Source organism: Ctenocephalides felis, unplaced genomic scaffold (assembly GCF_003426905.1).
Source record: "Ctenocephalides felis isolate EL2017-DRISC unplaced genomic scaffold, ASM342690v1 CF-g0.4_SCAFFOLD_03572, whole genome shotgun sequence".
Taxonomy (NCBI): Eukaryota; Metazoa; Arthropoda; class Insecta; order Siphonaptera; family Pulicidae; genus Ctenocephalides; species Ctenocephalides felis.
In genome coordinates, this window is record NW_020539726.1 from 39,786,501 (window position 1) to 39,805,960 (window position 19,460).

At 30.2% G+C, this 19,460-nt stretch overlaps 1 pseudogene; it reads right to left on the minus strand.

Annotated features, from left to right (window-relative positions):
* Positions 1-6,719: 6,719 nt before the first annotated feature.
* The window catches only part of LOC113388474, a 146,210-nt pseudogene continuing 133,469 nt past the window's right edge, over positions 6,720-19,460 (minus strand).

Below are 19,460 nucleotides of genomic sequence, written 5' to 3' on the forward strand. Positions count from 1 at the left end.
AAGAGAGAAAGGAATAGTCTGAAATTTTTTTGGAATGACTACAAACGTTTCAAATTGTCCCATAAAGTTGCAAATTGTCTGTGCTGAACACATTCGTTTCGTTTTTAAAATTTCTAATTTTCAAATTTTCAAATTTTCAAATATAAGTCTCAAATTATCCAATAAAGTTTCAAATCGTCTGTCTTGAATACATTTGTTTTTCGAAATGCATTTTCTAATTTTCAATTAGTTTTCTAATATAGTTTAAAATTGTTTGTGTAAAATGTCAGATGTCTTGAAAATGTTGTAAAAATGTTTGTTTTGAAAATGTCAAATTGTTTGATTTGAAAATGTTAAACACTGTTTGTTTTGAAACATTGTCATACGTTTGAATCGTCCTGAAATTGTATGCCATAAGTTTAAGAAGTGTTTTTAAAAATATTTTGACAATTGTAAATTTTTTTTTGAAATGTTGTCAAATTGTTGTAAATCGATATGAAAATATCGTCAGAGGTTCATGAACATGTTGCCAGGTGTCTTGAAAACATTGTCAAAATGTTTTGAATTTTTTTTGCAAATTGTTGAAAACTTTTTGAAAATGCTGTCAACATTGTATAAAAATGTTTGAAAATGTCCAAAGTTTTAAATTTATTTTAAAAAATATTCTAAAAATGTTTTCAAATTATTTTATAAATGCATTCAAATTATTTTATAAATGATTTCAAATTAAATCTATAAAATGTTTTCAAATATTATTTTTTTCAAATGTTGTCAAACTTGTTTTCAAATATTTTGAAATTGTCAAATTGTTTTGAAAATGTGTTCAAAATGTTTTGAAAATGTTTTCAAAATGTTGTCAAATTGTTTTGAAAATATTGTCGAAATGTTTGAAATGTTTTGAAAATATTGTCAAAATATTGTTAAAATGTTCTGAAAATGTTGTTAAAATGCTCTGAAAATATTGTCAGAATGTTTTCAAATGTTTTCAAAAATTATTTTAAAATGTTTCGCAAATGTTTGGATATATTGTCAAAATGTTTTGAAATGTTTCGAAAAATGTTGTCAAATTATTTTGAAATCGTTTTCAAAATGTTTTCAAAATGTTTACAAAATGTTTTCAAAAAGTCTTCAAAATGTCTTCAAAAGTTTTCAAATTGTTTTAAAATGTTTTCAAATTGTTTTTACGATGTTTTCAAATTGTTTTAAAAATGTTTTGAAATGTTAAAATTTTTCAAAATATTGTCAAATTGTTTTCAAAATTTTTTTCAAAATGTTTTCAAAATGCTTTGAAAATGTATTCAAAATCATTTCAAAATTTGTCAAATTGTTTTAAAAAAGTTTGGAAATTGTTTTGTAAACGTTTTAAAAATGTTTTCAAATTGTTTTGAAATATTTTGCAAATGTTAGATGTCTGAAAATGTTTATACAAGTCTTGCAAATGTTGTCCAAATGTTTCGAAAATGTTTTGAAAATGTCAAATTGTTTTAAAAAATGTTATCACAAGTCTTGAAAATGTTGTCAGACGTTTTGAAACGTTGTCAGACCTTTGAAAATATCCATGTATGTCAAATGTCTTGAAAATGTTGTCACAAATCTTAAAAAAATGTAGCCACAAGTCTTGAAAATGTAGCCACAAGTCTTGAAAATGTAGTCACAAGTCTTGAAAAGTGTTGTCAAATGTCTGAAAATGCTTTAAAAATGTCAAATGTTTGATCATGTTGCCAGATGTCTTGAAAATGTTGTCTAATGCCTTAAAAATATTGGCAAATGTTCGAATATGTCGTCAGATGCCTTAAAATGTTGAAAATGTAGTCAGATGTTTTGAAAATATTGCAAATCGTAGGAAAATGTAGTCACAAGTCTTGAAATATTGAAAATAGTCTAAAAATGTTATAAATTTTTCAAAAAATAAATTTCTATCCATTTCCACATTACAAAATTTCACTTCTTCTACGCGTAGAAACACCACGCACTATTTACGTTTTTTTTTTTTCTTGTTTTTTAAAATATTTTTTTTAACGAGTTGGTTTGAGATCATGTATATATTTATAGATTCAATAAATATAAACATACATACACACATAGATGAATCGACATAACAATCCCATCTATGTATATATGTATATAATTATATTTTTCTGTATAGGCAAAACTTTGGTCATAGTCTTCGTTAGAAACAACATCTCAATTAAGAGAATTATTTCCTTTGATCGATTTGTTACATCGATCAATTTGTCTTCTCGGTACTTAAAAATAATTTCATAAACATCATTGGAAATCTTAAGTTCAGTACTACGTATATTCATTTTTAAAACTAAGCCTCGGTATATATATTCACAACATTTAAATAGATTTTTTTCAAAGACTTACAACAATATAGAGTATATATGTATAAAATAATTAGTTAATAATCTTCATCGAACGTTTATGTTGGTGTTTTTTTTTAGTTTTAATTAAAACACCAGGACGAAGAGGAGGATTTATATATATATATATGTATATATAAATTTCTATTTCTAGACATCCTTAAATTCACATCGAGATAGACATTATTATTGAAGACACATAGATTACATAAAAAAAATATTTTCAACTACCGACTAGTTATATATATAGTTTTAAAATCCTTTTGCCTCACGTCAAGCACAAAAAAACAAGTATTTGCACTTCATCGTGCTCCGATAGAATAATCGATAAACGATTATCGCTCTAAACAACTAGGAATTGAAATAGTATTAATATCTAATTTTATACGTCTAGGTTTAGAAAATTGACAACCATACATTTTTAGGCTTTTTTAGAAAATCAATTAATTTCAATCTCACGATATTCATATAATATAAATTTACACTTATAAATCTATTGTGCGATTGTACAATCCTTTCGCCATTATTAAAATAACTATTATTATTATTTTACAGAAAAATATAAGAATCAAATTTTATTGCTATATGTAGTTGATATAGAGTTTTGTTACAAACTATATTTACAAGTCTTTATTTTAAATTTGTGTGCATATTTTTTTCTTAACCTTAAATTTTTTTAAATCGTGCTTGATATGAGGCACATTTATAATATAATTCATTATTGGATTTTAAGTACTTACTACTTTAGGTCTTAAAACCTAATTCAAGTAAACTTTACAATTTATAGGTTATAATTTTAACTTACATTTTTTTGCAAAATACTCTCACTAATTTCGTCATGTCATCATTTTGGTTATTAATATTTCATAGACTGTGGCTACTGGCATTAGTTTTGTACACTTATTATAGATTTTCAATTAATTTACACATTTTTTTTTGAAAAATCACTTTGTGAACATAAACACTTTTGACATTTTTTCCTTATTTATGATTTTGACGTTCTTCGCGGACGCCATTTTGACAGCTGTCAAAGTCATTGATTATACAAATTCAGGATTGTGTCATTGAATAGTTAAACTGGGAACGGACTTTTTGGCATATTACTGTTGATTATTATTTTTAATATAAATAGACGTTTGCAATAAGTTTTTTTTCACATTTATAATGATTATAAGTTTTTTTTTGTATCGTATTAAAGTTTTAAAGCAATTTCTACTACTACTATACTTTTTTTTATTATATTATATATATTTTATATTAATTTTTGATGATAATTTTGCTTTATGAATTTCTCGATCCATAAAAAACAGTTAAAAAAACTACTTTGAATAAAACTAGTAGTAAATTTGAAAAAAGTACGGTTTGGTTGTATAAATTTATACTAAGAATGAGCAACCTTTTTAACTCAAAAAGTACATTTAATTTCCAATAATCATATTGAATATTTCGCATATCATTACGTTTCAAAGCTAGAAAAAATGAATGTGTGTGTTTGTAACAGTATGTATGGATACAAATTTTCGTTCACGTTTCTGGGAACACGGATCAACCGATTTGAATTATTCAAATAATATCCGTTATGATTTTTTTTACAAAATTTGACGAAATTTTACGAAATTTTTGCATAAATATACGTTTCAAAGCTAGAAAAATTAAATGTGTGTATGTATGATGGATACAATTTTACGTCCCACGTTTTTGGGAGCCCCAATAAGAGAAGAATGCATTATAATTATTGATTTAAAAAAATTGCTCATCCTTGGTCTATTTATTCGGCGCTTCAATACGAACTAACTGATCATCATATAAAAAAAAATATTGCACACGTCTGATTTATATCCTTCTCGTCCATTTCATATTTTGACATCCTTATGCAAAATCAATGATTAGACAAATAGAAATGCATTCTTGGAAATGTAAAACATATTGTTTTGGACTAATTTTGTTATCAAAAATGCATTTTTAGCCAAACCAAAGTTCGAGGCCAATTCCCGATGAGATAGAAATGTTAAGGCGAAGTTATGTTTTCGGCACGTGGTAGTAAAAACTGTCAAATTTACAACTTTATCTTTGTAGTGTCTAATTGATAACACATACGTGAAGTTAGGTTCTATGATCGCACAGCAAATACATAGCTTTTTGGGCAGTTTTTACTACCGCAAGCCATAACATACCGTTGCCATTTGTTATCGGAGACTTTTAGGGCAATTCTAGTAAAATAGCGTTGTCATGACAACGGAGAAACTGTCTAACTTTTTTAAACATATAAACCAAGGAATAATCTTATGATAACTGCATCATCTAAATTTCTGTTATTTTAAGATTATTCCTTGCTTGTTTATATGTAAAATAAGCCTGATTTCATAATTTCCAATACAAAGAACAAGAATAAGAAAAACGTTGCCATGACAACGCGCTGTTACGATAGAATTGCCCCGTTAGTCCTTAAGGAACACAACTAGTGTGAAATTTTCAAAAAATCGAATTTTCAATTTTTTCATATTTCCATAGGTTATACCTTTCAAATACATACCAAAATTTTAAATCGATATCTTAAATAATTTTTGAGTTACAGCCATTTAAAGAGTATATATATATAGTGCATAGTATAACGATTTAAGGGGGGCGATACATGTAACAAGAAAAAAAAAATCGATTTTTTTTTTTTTCATAAATCGTTACAATAACATCTCAAAAATATGCCTGTAAATATTCAAAACAAAATTATCATTATTTATACAATAAAAACTTATTTAGTGCCACGCCTCAACTCTTATCTGTTCTATGTGTCAAAACTTTAAACGCGTTTTTCTCAAACGACATTTTTGAAACTGCGGGCGGGATAACTCAAAAAGTTCTCAACCGATTCCAATGAAATTTTGCACACATCTACTTTACAGTAATAGCTTCTAGTTAAACCTCAAACATTCCAAAAAATGTTTCAAAAATTAACCCTTTTTACCAAAAAAAAAACATTGAAAAAAAGGTGAAAAATCGAACTTTTTTTTTCTAAGGTGTGCCAATTTACGATTTTGTGACTTTTTTAAATTTTTTTTGGTTAACTAGAATATAGTTTTTTGTACAAAAACGTACAAACTAATTTTTTTAAATTCAGATCACCGTACGAAAAGTGAGAACGCCCGCAAATTGATGCGTTTCCCGAGAGGGTCTTGGCAGATTTATTTTAACGGCAGCCATTTAAAAAAAAAAAAATAAAAAAAAATTTTTTTGTGTATTTTAATATATAATAAATAACCTAAAAAATTCAAAAAGATTCAATCATTCCTTCCCAGTTTAAAAAGTCCTCAAAAAATGGTAAAAATTAAGGCGATTACATGTATCGCCCCCCTTAACCTTAAATGGGTTTTTTTCGAAACGGCATTTCCCGAATTTGCTGCAGCGATTACTCAAAACAAATGATCTGATCACTATTAAATTTTTTTTACATGTTCTATATATAGTTCTCCGTAAAATAAACTATCGATTTTTGGATCGGATCAAAAATCGAATTTTGCAGTCCAAAAAAACGACCTAAATTTTGGGTAAAATTCGATTTTTTTTAAAAAAAAACGCCGTCATTTTGTCAATTTTTGAATTTTTAGGTCATTTTACAGACAATATTATCTAGTTTAACAAGATTTTTTTTTTTTAATTTCATCCACGTAGAAGGCCGGAATCACTACAGCAGTGAAGGGTCTTTGGAGATCGACGATAACTTAAAAAATATTTAATTGTTTTTCTTCATAAATTTTACTATGTATTTTTAAAACATGTATAAATATATTCTTAAAATTTATAAAAAAATTGAAATGATTGATGAAGTAGTTTTTTTAATATAAATCCCCAAAAATCACCTTTTTTTAGGCGTTTACACTAGTTGTGCCCCTTAATATAACGTATACTCGAAGCATTATGTACTGGCATCATACCGCGATACATATTTGCAATATCTTCACTGCCTTTTCAATATACATTTTATACTTAAATCCACAGTCTATGTATTTCTCGTCGTTTCAAGAGATCATAATCATAGTCCTTTACCTTAAGCACGATTAAATAATATGTCTTTGATTATAATTTTATACACATAATGCCACTATTCGATAGATAACTAATACAAATGGCAGGCAAATAATATATGACCACTTATTATTTTGTTCACACACGGTCAATTACTAATACTTTTTAGTTTGCACTTCGTGCACATGAATACCGTGTTTTGCTCGTGTAAATTTGTACCGTTAATGCAACACTATTATATTTATCCGTTGCACTTAAGTCAGGTGCATTTTACGTAAGGTTAACCAAAAATAAGGCAGATCGATACCCGATAAGTCTTGTTCGTGTAAATACTGATTTATTTCTTAGCATCGATCTATTCCTAAACTTAAAAGTTCTACGATTTTCAGTCACCAAATCTGCTGCAGGCCTTTTTCCATTTGCACTGGGTGCACCACTGGTCTCGGTGCTCCATGCCGTACACTTTGCGGCACTTTTTGTTCTCGCCTCGCGTTCTGCGAGAGGGGCTCAGTGGCGCGCCGTGGGAGTACCGGGAAGGGGCGCTATGAGATAGGGCGGTGACGGCCCCCTGGTGAGACGGGAAGGCATTGACGATGATGTTGGTGTTGGTGTTGGAGGACTGGAGGATCGGGTAGGGCGCGTATGATGTTGATGGTCTCGGCGAAAGGCGCACGTGTTTCTGGGGGGGTGTCGAATTCTAGAAAAAAAAAAAAAAAATTAATACAAAAACCATCTTTTAACTCCCAAGAACTATTTTATTTTCTAGAGACTACTTTGAGTGATATCCCCAAACTTAGAGCAAATGTGCTTTACCATGTTTTAGTGTTTTCCGCAGTCAACAGATGGCCTTCTGTGTCTGAATTCTTAACATGTTTTAAGGTATCGCTACTCTAAGTAGTTAAAAATGTTATATTTTATACGCGCATATTTTGTTCCAATTTGATTGATAAAATTAAAAAAAAGAAACTCTACTGACGAGCAAACTGAAATTAAAAATAAAAAATGGAAAGGGGCTCTACTAACGTGCAAACTAAAATAAAAGGCTTGAAATGAAAAAAAGGACTCTATTGACGAGCAAACGCATATATAATAATTAATATAGAAAAAAGAACTCTACTGACGAACAAATTGATATTAAAGACAAAAATGGGAAAAAAGACTCTACTGACGAGCAAACTGTAATAAAAATATGAAATGAAAAAGGAACTCTACTGCCAAGCAAACTGAAATTAAGTACAAAAAATGAAAAAGGACTCTACTGACACGCAAACTGAAAAATATAAAGCAAAAAAGGACTCTACTGACGAGCAAATTGAAATTAAGCACAAAAATTAAGACCAGAAATGATAAAAGGACTCTACTGACGAGCCAACTGAAACATACAAAATAAAAAAGGACTTTACTGACGAGCAAACTGAAATTAAGTACAAAAATGGGAAAAAACTCTACTGACGAGCAAACTGAAAAATATGAAACAAAAAAAATTTACTGACGGACAAACTGAAATAAGCACAAGAAATAGACAAAAGACTCTACTGATAAGCAAATTGAAATTATAAGTACCAAAAATTAAGTATAAGAAATGATAAAAGAACTCTACTGACGAGCAAATTAAAATTTATGAAACAAAAAAAGACTCTACTGATAAGCAAATTGAAATTAAGTACAAGAAATTAAGACTAGAAATGATAAAAGAACTCTACTGACGTGCAAACTGAAATATACGAAACAAAAAGGGACTCTACTAACGAAATTAGGTACAAGAAATGGTAAAAGTACTCTACTGACGACCAAACCAAAATGAAAATGAAATGAAAAATGAGACTCAACTGACGAGCAAATTCAAATATGTATACGAAATAAAATGGACTCTACTGACGTACAAACTGAAATCAAAGACAAGATATGGAAAAAGAACTCTACTGACGAGCAAACTGAAACATACGAAACAAAAAGGGACTCTACTGACGAGCAAACTAAAATAAAAGACATGTAATTAAAAAATGGACTCTACTGACGAGCCAACTGTAATAAAGATAGAAAATGAAAAAATGACTCTGCTGGCAAGCGAACTACAATGCATGACATGTAAAAAGAACTCTACTGATGAGCAACATTTAAGAAAATGAGAAAAAAGTATCTACTGTATATATGTATAATAAGTCTTATGTAGAATTAAACCTAAGGGTAAATTTACATGCTACAGTTAGTGGCGATCCTATCGAAAGTGGAAACAAATAAAATTGATGTAATGCTAATGTTATCTATGACTTCAATTCCAAAAAAATTCGGAAGAAAATTACTAAAGTTTTTCATCAGTTTCTCATGATAAATCTATTTCAAATGTTTATTGTGTTAGTTATATCTGCATATTGAATAATACGTCCTTGTAGCCGAGGGAAAAATAATATTCTTAATACTCCATATACGGTATAACTGCATTTATGGTCTCCCAGTACAAAAGTGAGCGGATAATAAATCAGGAGAAACGACTCTAGCTAAATAGTACAACAGCTAGTCGAAAAATTTACTATCGAATCATCAGCCAATATGATGAAATATAGAATACTAGCAAACCCGACGAACTCCGTTTCGCACCAGATGGTTTCGTGAGAAAGATGAAGAAATTTTTTGTTTGTTTTATATTTGAAAAGGAAAAATTTGATTTTATCACACAACAGTGATGAATTTATTTCGATTTGAAAAATTAAGTGTTTTTTAGTTGAACTTCTCTAAGTGAATGAAAGTGAATCCGCAAATTATCCGTTTCATTGAAGTGCTCTTTGGTAAACCACATTTTTTGTTTTTTGGTCTGACGTTAACACAAGCAAAGCGGATGGTTTTCCAACTCGTGAACAGGCAACGTATAACTGCCCATGTGAAAAACAATGATTTTCTAAATAATCTATTTGAAATTTATCCCGCAAACACTAAGCGATTGGCCTTGAGACTTGTTATTGCGAACGCAAGGCGAACTGGAAATTACAATTGTTTGAAGTCAAACGGAAGATCAGTCAGAATCATTGATATGTCACCAAATCGCCAGCAATTTTTGATTGAATAGTGAAATTCAGTGCGTGTACATCATATTTCTTGGCGGCAAGAATGGCTCGTTGACTTAACCAAGCATAATTCTGATAATTCTAACTAATTTCATTACTCGAATTTTTAATTACGGTGCGTGAAGTTCGTCCAGCAGCTTGCAATAAGGCACGATGCCATGCACCACTAATTTTCTTAGCTATAAACCCAACGAATGGAAAATTGTCGAAATCGGTTCGTGCGTTCTGGAGTTATTTCGTCAGGAAGGAAAACCCGACTTATTTTTATATATATCTAGATAAAGTACACTCACAAATTTAGGTACCAATTCTGCCGCATAATAAAAAAATGTAATGGCAAGGTCACGTTATGAAGAACTTTCCATACTGAATATTGACAAAAGCCATGCGGTTGCTGTGCAGTCAGGCGTATTTCAGATAAAACATCTAAATTAGAAACCGCACAAATGTCAACAGATAACAGGGTGTTTCTGACCCAGCTTCTTAACATACGAGTGACGTTGCAGTTTATGTTTAAAACGCCAGAATGCGCAGCAAATACATGGACATCTTGACAGTATTCATTATGATTCAGTAGCATAATGTATGCAAGTTGCGGACTTCAACATGGCCTTGCCATAACATTGGTCTGTTATGCAGTCGGTCGTCCCTTTATTTTTTAACATTTTTGAATAACTATTTCCCCCAACTGTCAATTTACCAAGTGAAAGCCCAACTCAAACGAAAAGCCATCGGTTCCGTTGTTGTGTCATGTTGTGTTTGTGTCGAACTCGCACACATTCATTCGAATTCACATTCACATTTACAAACATTCAACATTCGCATTCGAATTCGTTCTACGTTCACTTTTACTCTATAGATAATAATCTAGTCTTATAGCATAATAACACTCTACGTCAGGTGCAAAAAGTATGCAAAATGAGAAATCGTTTTCGTATTTATGAGAATTGTGGTCGATTGAATGCTGACTCATTTATATAATTATATATATATATATATATATATATTTATTTATACTAGATGACCCGGCAAACGTTGTCCTGTACCCATGTCTACATTTTTTTTTATATAATATACTAATATATACCGTTTACCTAAAAATAATAATTAAATTACTCTTCACTCCAAAATTGCATATACATTTATAATATGAGCGATGTTAAATGTAGAACTGCTCTAAATAAAATGATGAGTCTCAATTTTCACACTATATTGGAAATTGAAGTCTCTTAAACGGTATAACATAACCATAACATAACACTGGTACTTCATGTTGGATTATATTAATTAAATTTTTTATTATCCAAGATATCCAAAATTACATCTTAAACTTCTTCTAATCCATATCGTGAGGGCCGCATTGTATGTATTCATCTTTACTTTTCCATTTGTTCGTATGAAGGGAAATTTTCATGGATTTCAAAAATATTGTGAAAATATTAATAAAAGATGCAAAGAAATTATATATTGAAAAAAAACTATATTGAAAATTTAATATCCGAATCTTGTGTTGGCGCCCCCTAAAGCGTGCACTCGTATTTTTCGCATGCGTCGCATTCAAGGTTGGACCGGCCCTGATTAATACTTAATTTCATATTTCAAGTGAATTATATTTGTCATATCCTGTTCATATGTGTATCATTCAATCTGCCATATATATACTGTATCATATTTTAATTTCTGGCACATCTCAGCTCCTTTTCGACAATAATAATGTAGACATTTTTCTTATTTATAATCATAAATTTATTATACATATTCTAATCTTGTCTAGGTTCATAAGTAAATTGAAATTTTTGGCAGATGACTGTTTTCATTTGTTTTCAATGCAAACAATGACATGTCGTTTTTTACAATTTTTTCCATTTATTTCTACAACATTTCACATACATCACAGTAGATTATAATCACATACAAGCACTCACTCCTTCTAAACGATTATTCGGATTTTGATAAATCTTTCTGAAGTTTGTTAAGTGAATTTTTTTAGGATTTTTTGAATTATAGAAATATAGTAATATTGTAGAAATAAATGGAAAAAATTACAAAAAACCGTTTATCATTGATTGACATTGAAAACATTTGAGACATTGTTTGGCATTGAAAACAAATGAAAATTGTTATCTGCCAAAAAATCACGAAAAATCACGTGAGGAAGAAGGGGCCTAGTGAAAAATTACGCGTATTTAGTTTTTATCTAAATTTTCAAAGAAAAATACATTAATGGTAAATTCGAAATATTCGATCCAAAAATCGCTGAAAAATCGATCACGTGATTAATGGACGCCCATTTAGGAGGAGTTTAAGATGCAATTTTGGTGCTCTCTATGATTTATTCAATAGAATAAATCGCATAAAATGCCCAAAATAAATAGGTAAAATGTTTCAAAAGCCAAATATTAATTAATGATAATAATTTTAATAATAAACTGGTAAAACAGGTGTAATAATAGGGGGAGAAAGCGCTAGAAAAAAAATGTCATGCAGACGCTGAGAATCTTAAGAGCGTCCCTACTAAAAATGTACATTAAATTATTACTAAGAATAAATGTAATTTAGATATTATATAATTACTAAAAACCAGTTAAAATATGATACGAGATTATAAAAGTGGGTAGAAAAATCTAAGTTATAATTTTTTTATTAAGGTATGTATATGGTGCATTTTGATGTGAAGAGTAATTTAAAAAACAATAATTATTATTTTTAGGTAAATGGTAAATATTAGTACGGAATATTAAAAAATTGTAGGCGTGGGTACAGGACAACGTCTGGCGGGTCATCTAGTATATATATATATATAACCAACACCAATTTTTAAATTCACTCACCATTATGTGCAAGGCTGGTGTTGGGTGCTGCAAATTGCTTGGTATATTTATTGGTTTGCACATCAGCAATCCTTGCCTGAAAAATATAAATATAATTTTGAATAAATAAATAAATATATATGTATATATACATATATATATATATATATATATATTCATATTCCAAGCTCTCCTACTATAACGAAGGACATTAAAAAGTATATGACGGTCGTGTCCTAATAAATTGAATTGAAATGAAAGGCCACGAGTCCGAGAGCGCGCCTAGTTCTATAATCGTGCAAATTATTACATACATCATAAATATAGTAATTATTTCAAAACATTCAATAAATATGAATGAGGCATTTGAAAAGCTTTAAATTAACTGAAATATTTGTAGGGCTCGTTCGTTAGGACAGCTCCTATGATTTGCTAACCTCAAATATCTGCCCAGAGGTGTTTTAGCCAAGAACTGCACCAAATTTAACCGCACTTTAAAAAAATTCTGAATTTTCTAAAATTTTACGACCTTTTTTATGTATGGAGTCCAAAAATCCTTGAAAATCGATCACGTGATTAACGCACGCCCCCCGAGGATAATTATTACAGTAGGGTTTGTGTCCTTGCTGAGAATGATTTGAAACACTGCTTATTACGATTATTTTCTTGAAAAGACAAGAGTTTTTTTTGGTAAAACTTAAGTAAAAACTAAAAAAAAATGAACGAGAAAAAATAAAATCATTTTTTACATAACTCACTAAATATATTTGAAGTAATTTAGGGGTCAATTATCCGATAAAATAAAAATATTATGTTACGGGTCCATATTCGCATGAGTCGGTAGTAAAAGCTGTCAAAAAGCTAAGCATTTGTCGTGCGATCAGGCGTTTCACACATAAAACCAAAATCTAAGTAATTCGAGGTTTGTCGGTTCGATCCCCGACAAATCTGAAAAAATAACAACTCACCCAAAATTAGACCTAGATTTCCATTTTATTTAACATTGACCCCTTAGACTTTTATAAGTTATAGCGTTGTCACTGTCAACATTCATATCATCTATCTATTAAAACTTTTGCTTGCTTCGAGTCGCCCTTGAAATTGGAAAGTTCAATTCGTTTTCGCCATTGCATATTATTATATGTATTAAGTACATATTACGCGGGCGTCCCACTTGCATTGAAAACTTGACACGATTACTAACATCAAACAATAGAAACGGCGACAGATTGATAGAATAAAGATTGCGCGCGTTGGCAATTGCAAAATCCGATACAAGAGGTTTAGGAGAAATAAAATTAAAAAAAGGAATCCACTATCTATTTTCAATACCTCATATTGCCTACGATCTTCTTCTGATACTCAGGATCCTCGTGCGGCGGCCTGGCCATATCTCTGTGCGACAAAGTAGGGGGCGACGGTGGCGCCGGCCTGCCAGCGTCACATCTCTCAACTTCGGTGTAATAGAACTCTTCTTCGTGATCGGAGGAGCAGCAGCTCGAACTGGAATCATCGTCATCGATATTACCATCCTCGTCGGATAACTGGTCATCCGACAACCTATTTTCGTCGTCGATTATCCTGTCGGGAACGTCGCAGAGGGATGAAGTGTGGCGACGGCGACGCGAGTGGCGCCGCGAGCGGCGTCTGGAGGCGTTCGAACCGGAGCCTGAGATTCCTGAGTCTGGCGAACCGGAGGAAGATGAGGTTTTTGGCCTGGAAGAAGAAATAGATAATTGGTGATTGGTTGATATAAAATAGTAAGAAATAATTTTACTTAAGTTACTTAAGAACCTGAAATAGTATTATTCACTTAACCTCATTTTGAATTGTGGTCGCTGTCAAAAGTGTGTTAAACGTCATCGTGAATCACTTTTTAATCGCAGTGTGATTTTATTTAAAACCGATACACCACATCTTTATATGACTTTTGTTCACACTTTGTAAACAAAGGAAGATTCGAAGAACGGAATTTGTATAAGGGTGGCGTCACACTTGCAAACGACTGCAAATTATTTAACAAACAGAAAACATTTGAATTTGAGAATTTTAACAAATCATCAGAACAGAGACATGGGCTGTAGGTAAGGTGGACAAAAGCTACGGAAAGTGTTAGATGAGCAATTTTACAAGAAATACGTTAAATAAATAGTTATGCCAACTCCGCTAATGAATTTCTGACAAACTACCAAATCAAGGTTATTTACAGTGATCTCTGTAAAAATGAAATGCAATTTATATATTGCATCGGTTTAATAAAGGGAGAAAACATGTTTAAACTTTTTCCTACTAAAAGTTAAGGAAAAAAACGACACAGTGCAATGTGAACGCGTCCTAATATAAGAATTATGTTGAAAAGAGTCATGGCCGTGCCCACGTTTATGCGTGACGTCACAATAACTGTTAAATTTCGTCAATTTTATTCGATAAGTAAACAAACTACTATTGCAAAATTGATGACTGTTGTATATATAATAAGTATAGGATAGCACATTAAAAAATTTGCATAGGAGAAATAAGCCAGAACTTAATGAAACGTTTACAACAACATAAAAACTATTCAAAAAATTCGAGGCAATTTAAAACTATGATTGCGGAGCATATTTATACTTTAAAACACAATGTGGACTTTTCTAACCCGACAGTACTACAATTCGAACAAAATTTATTCAAACGAAGAATTATAGAATGATCTTTTTAAACTATTTACAGCAATAAAACAATAAATAATCGGAATGAACTTAACACGCTGTGCGACACAAATCTCTTTTATTTAGATAGTATTTCCAAATTTCTCACAAAACAATAAAAACACGTGCAAAGGATTCGCAATTCGTTCCACACATGTGTAGAATCTTGGTAAAAAATATATTTTAAATAGTCCTTTCTCCATTATATCTTCAACCAGTCTACGAACAACACATTATCCAATTGTGATTTTTTAAATTAGTATTTTGTGAAAATATTGTGTAATTACAAGTTTAATGTTTATAATACTTAGTGTAGTGCATTACCATATCCTGATACCATGGATTATTAAAATTTTCCAATTTAACACTAAGATCAACTAATTGTAAGTACTATTTACTATTTTATTTTTTCTTTTCACTCCAATTCAATTGTTTTAGTTTTTAATTTTATTTTTAGTTTCCACTGAATGAAGGCTAGGATTATAGCCGAAACGTATGGATTTAAAATAAATTTTTGAAAGAAATTCATGTTTTTTATTGATGTTATGCCCGATTATTAGACTTTGTTAATACATATGTCAACATCAAATTCAGAATCATACAATATATATATATATATATATATATATATATATCTTTATATATAAATATTCAATCCCCATTATATCTATTTGACCCATTTAAAACTAAACCAGGTCCACCCCCACCCAACTCGTGACCTATTTCCAGCGACCCATTTTCAACTACAAACTATATATAGAATAGAGAAGTGCACTGGAGGAATAATGCAGAAATAGGTCAAATGCACTACTATACTATACTAATACTCACCCCAGATGCACCTGCCTGACATGTTGCTCGATAGATTTCCGGGAAACATCCGTGTTGCCGCATCCGGGCCAAGTGCACTGGAACACCAGGGATGACGCCTATGGAAAAAAAAATTATAAATAAAAAATTTAACTAGTGGTAATAATATAAAATTTAACTAGCTGTAAGTGAAATTTTGTCTTGAGGCAATTATGGCATCGTGCCTTAAGGCAAATTGCTGGAACTTTCCGTACCGTATGTTCGTGGAATACTGAATGTTTTCAAATAGATTATTATAAATATTGTAACATTGTCTAATATTTATAAGAATGATATAAACTGAATTGCAGAGTTGAAAATATTTGTAAAGTATATTAGAACTATAGTCAGAATTAAAAATAAAATCTGAAATATTTCGATATACAAAAAACTTAAAAAAAAAAAAAAAAAAAAAAAAAATGGGACAAAATTTTTTTTTCCAAAATCAATTATTTTGTTAAGACAAGCAGAAAGTTCTTTGAATCATTTAAATTCTTACTTCTCTCAAAAATTGCCATTTTTTACATATTTAGCTCCGTATCTTCAAAATGGCTGGGCCTGCCTTTGCCAAAAACTAATAAACACTTCTCCCAATCATTACTAATTGAATGTTTTTTAGATCATTCAAATCGGATACTCCGTTCTCTCAAAAATTCGATTTCTATTTTCTGCACTCTTTGCTCCGTATCTCCGAAACGGCTGGACCTGCCTTTGCCAAAAACTAATCAGCTCTTTTCCCTATCAATAGGAATCGAATGTTTTCTGAACCATTCCAATCGGTTGATCCGTACGCCCGAAAACGTGGACGAAAATTTGTATCCATACATACACACACACACACACACACACACACACACACACATCCATTTTTTCTGAGGTATGCCAAAACGTTCAGAAACCTTCAAAACGTCGAGAAATGTAAAAATTTTCAATTCCGATTTTCGGCCCATTACAATAACTTACCCTACGGGAAGTTAACTAGTGGGGCGCATGGCACCTAAGCCTTAAGGCAAATTGCTGCAACTTCCCGTACCAAATATTATTATTTTTTTAAAAACGATTAACATTTTTGAAAAAAAATTACTTCGAAAAAATTAGATTTTTGAGAAACTATGAATTAGGCAAAAAAAATTGACAAAAATGTTTTTTGAATTACTAAAATCGGACGCTCCGTTCTCTTAAAAACTGAGTTACCGTTTTTGGCACTTTTTGCCCCGTATCTTCGGAACGGCTAGACCTGACTTCGCCAAAAACTAATCAGCACGTCTCCTTATCAATACGAATCGAATGTTTTTTGAATTATTCAAATCGGTTGATCGGTGTTCCCTAAATCGTCGACAAAAATTTGTATCCGCACACACACACGCACATACACACATACACATACACACACACACATACATCGATTTTTTCTAAGGTATGCCAGAATATTTAGAAATCTTTAAAACGTAAAGATATATAAAAATTTTCATTTTCGATTTTTTGCGATCACTATAACTTGACTGAATCACATAGTCAAAAATATTCATTTAAAGTATATAAGTGAGCATTAAAACTTTAGCCAGAATTAAAATTGAAATCTGAATTATTTTCGATCTACAAAAAAAAGAAAAAATTGAATAATTTTTTTTCTCCAAAAGCAGTTGTTTTGTCAACACAAGCTGAAAGTTTTTTGAATTATTCAAATCGGATGCTTCGATCACTCAAAAACTCGATTTCTATTTTCTGCACTCTTTGCTTCGTATCTCTGAAATGGCTGGACCTACCTTTGCCAAAAACTAATCAGCACATCTCCTTATCAATAGGAATCGAATGTTTTTTGAATCATTAAAATCGGTTGATCCGTGCGCCCGAAAACGAGGACGAAAAATTGTATTTATACATACATCCATTTTTTCTGAGGTATGCCAAAATGTTCAGAAACCTTCAAAACGTGAAGAAATGTAAAAATGTTCAACTTCAAATATTTTAGTTTTACCAAAATACAGTATTTTCAAAAAAGACAAATGTTTTAATAATTTTAAAAAATGTTAGAAAAAAATTCAAAATTCTGGAAAAAAATATAAGATTACTTTTCTAACCCATTAGAAATTTTTATTTACGGTACGGGAAGTTCCAGCAATTTGCCTTGACGATAACATGCAAATGAGATAATTTGTAATTTGAATCAATAAATATGAAAGGGTATCAAAAAATTTCAAAGTTTTCGAAAAACAAATTCAAGAAATTTTAGTTCTCAAAAAAACCTTAGTATTCTCAAAACAGACAGTATTTTTTCAATATTAAAATTTTGCAAATGTTTTCAAAATTTTCAAAAATGTTCAAAAAAATTCAAAATTATGGAAAAAAATATATTTTTCTTATTTCCTGCAAATGTTCGGTACGGGAAGTTCCAGCAATACGCCTTAAGGCACGATACTTTTTTTTACTACTGGCTTATATAAAATTTCAATTAACCTCAAAACAGATTTTTTGATAATGTTGATGATGTTCTGCTATATTATTATTAAATTTTATAAAAAAAATATTTTTAAACAAGTCTTTTTATCACGGTGAAGAACGTAAATGTTTGCAAAATAATTCAAAACAAAAATATTTCAGACTTGCTGAATGATGACACATATCAAGTGTCGAAACGACCAGTGTTGTCAATATTGATTCATTTTGTTAATTCGACGAATTGCTTGATTATATTATATCTATATGTATATGTATGACTAATGAAAAATTCAGCCTTTCTATTCGAATTCATCTGAAACGCACTTGTGCTCGGATTTGCAGTTACGAAATGTTAAATTCCATTTTCGATGCGAAATTTAGGTCAGCGCTCTAGCCGGTGACCCGCTGACATACATCTGGCAACACCAACACCGACACCGACACTGGTAACACTTATCTAACTAATGTGCAACTATTGCATTATATATATATATATATATATATATATATATATATATATATATATATATATGTATGTATATATATAAATGTGTTAGATAAAGATTTTACACAGAGTGCTCGTTCGGAAAATGTAGAGCAAGGGCGGGTCAGTACAAATATGGGCGTAGCTGCTGTTTCCATGAAGTGAAAATTATAAGAGATTCCAAGATAAAACTTTTAATATTATATTAAAAAAACACTTTAGCAACGTTATAAACTTTGTATTCATATGATTTTACAACGATTCAGAATGACTTAAAACATACTAGCGCGTTTTTTCGCAATTTTTGTCAGTAAATTCCTTATGACGTAAAGAATCGAGAAATCATAAAATTAGCAAATCGGATTTTTCATCTGAACAAATTTCTTCGTAAAGTTTATATATATATATATATATATATATATATATATATATATCTATTATGATGAATATTATTTTTAAAATTTTCTTTAGAATTTAGTTTATACAACATTAGGATTTCTATTATATTTATTATATTTGTTAGCTATAAATAGATGGCCCTATTCTATTTGTATGATGAGAGTAAATGAGAGTTAATAAAGAAATAAGATATCAATGTCTGTTTATTACACTATTTAAACTTAACATATTTATTATTTCTATCATATTTATTTTAGTTATAATTATTCATGTTTTATTTCTGTCAAAGTATCAAATATTGTCCGAAAAACTTAATTTGCCATTCAGAAAGTTAAAATGCTCAATGTGTCTTTTATGTTTTA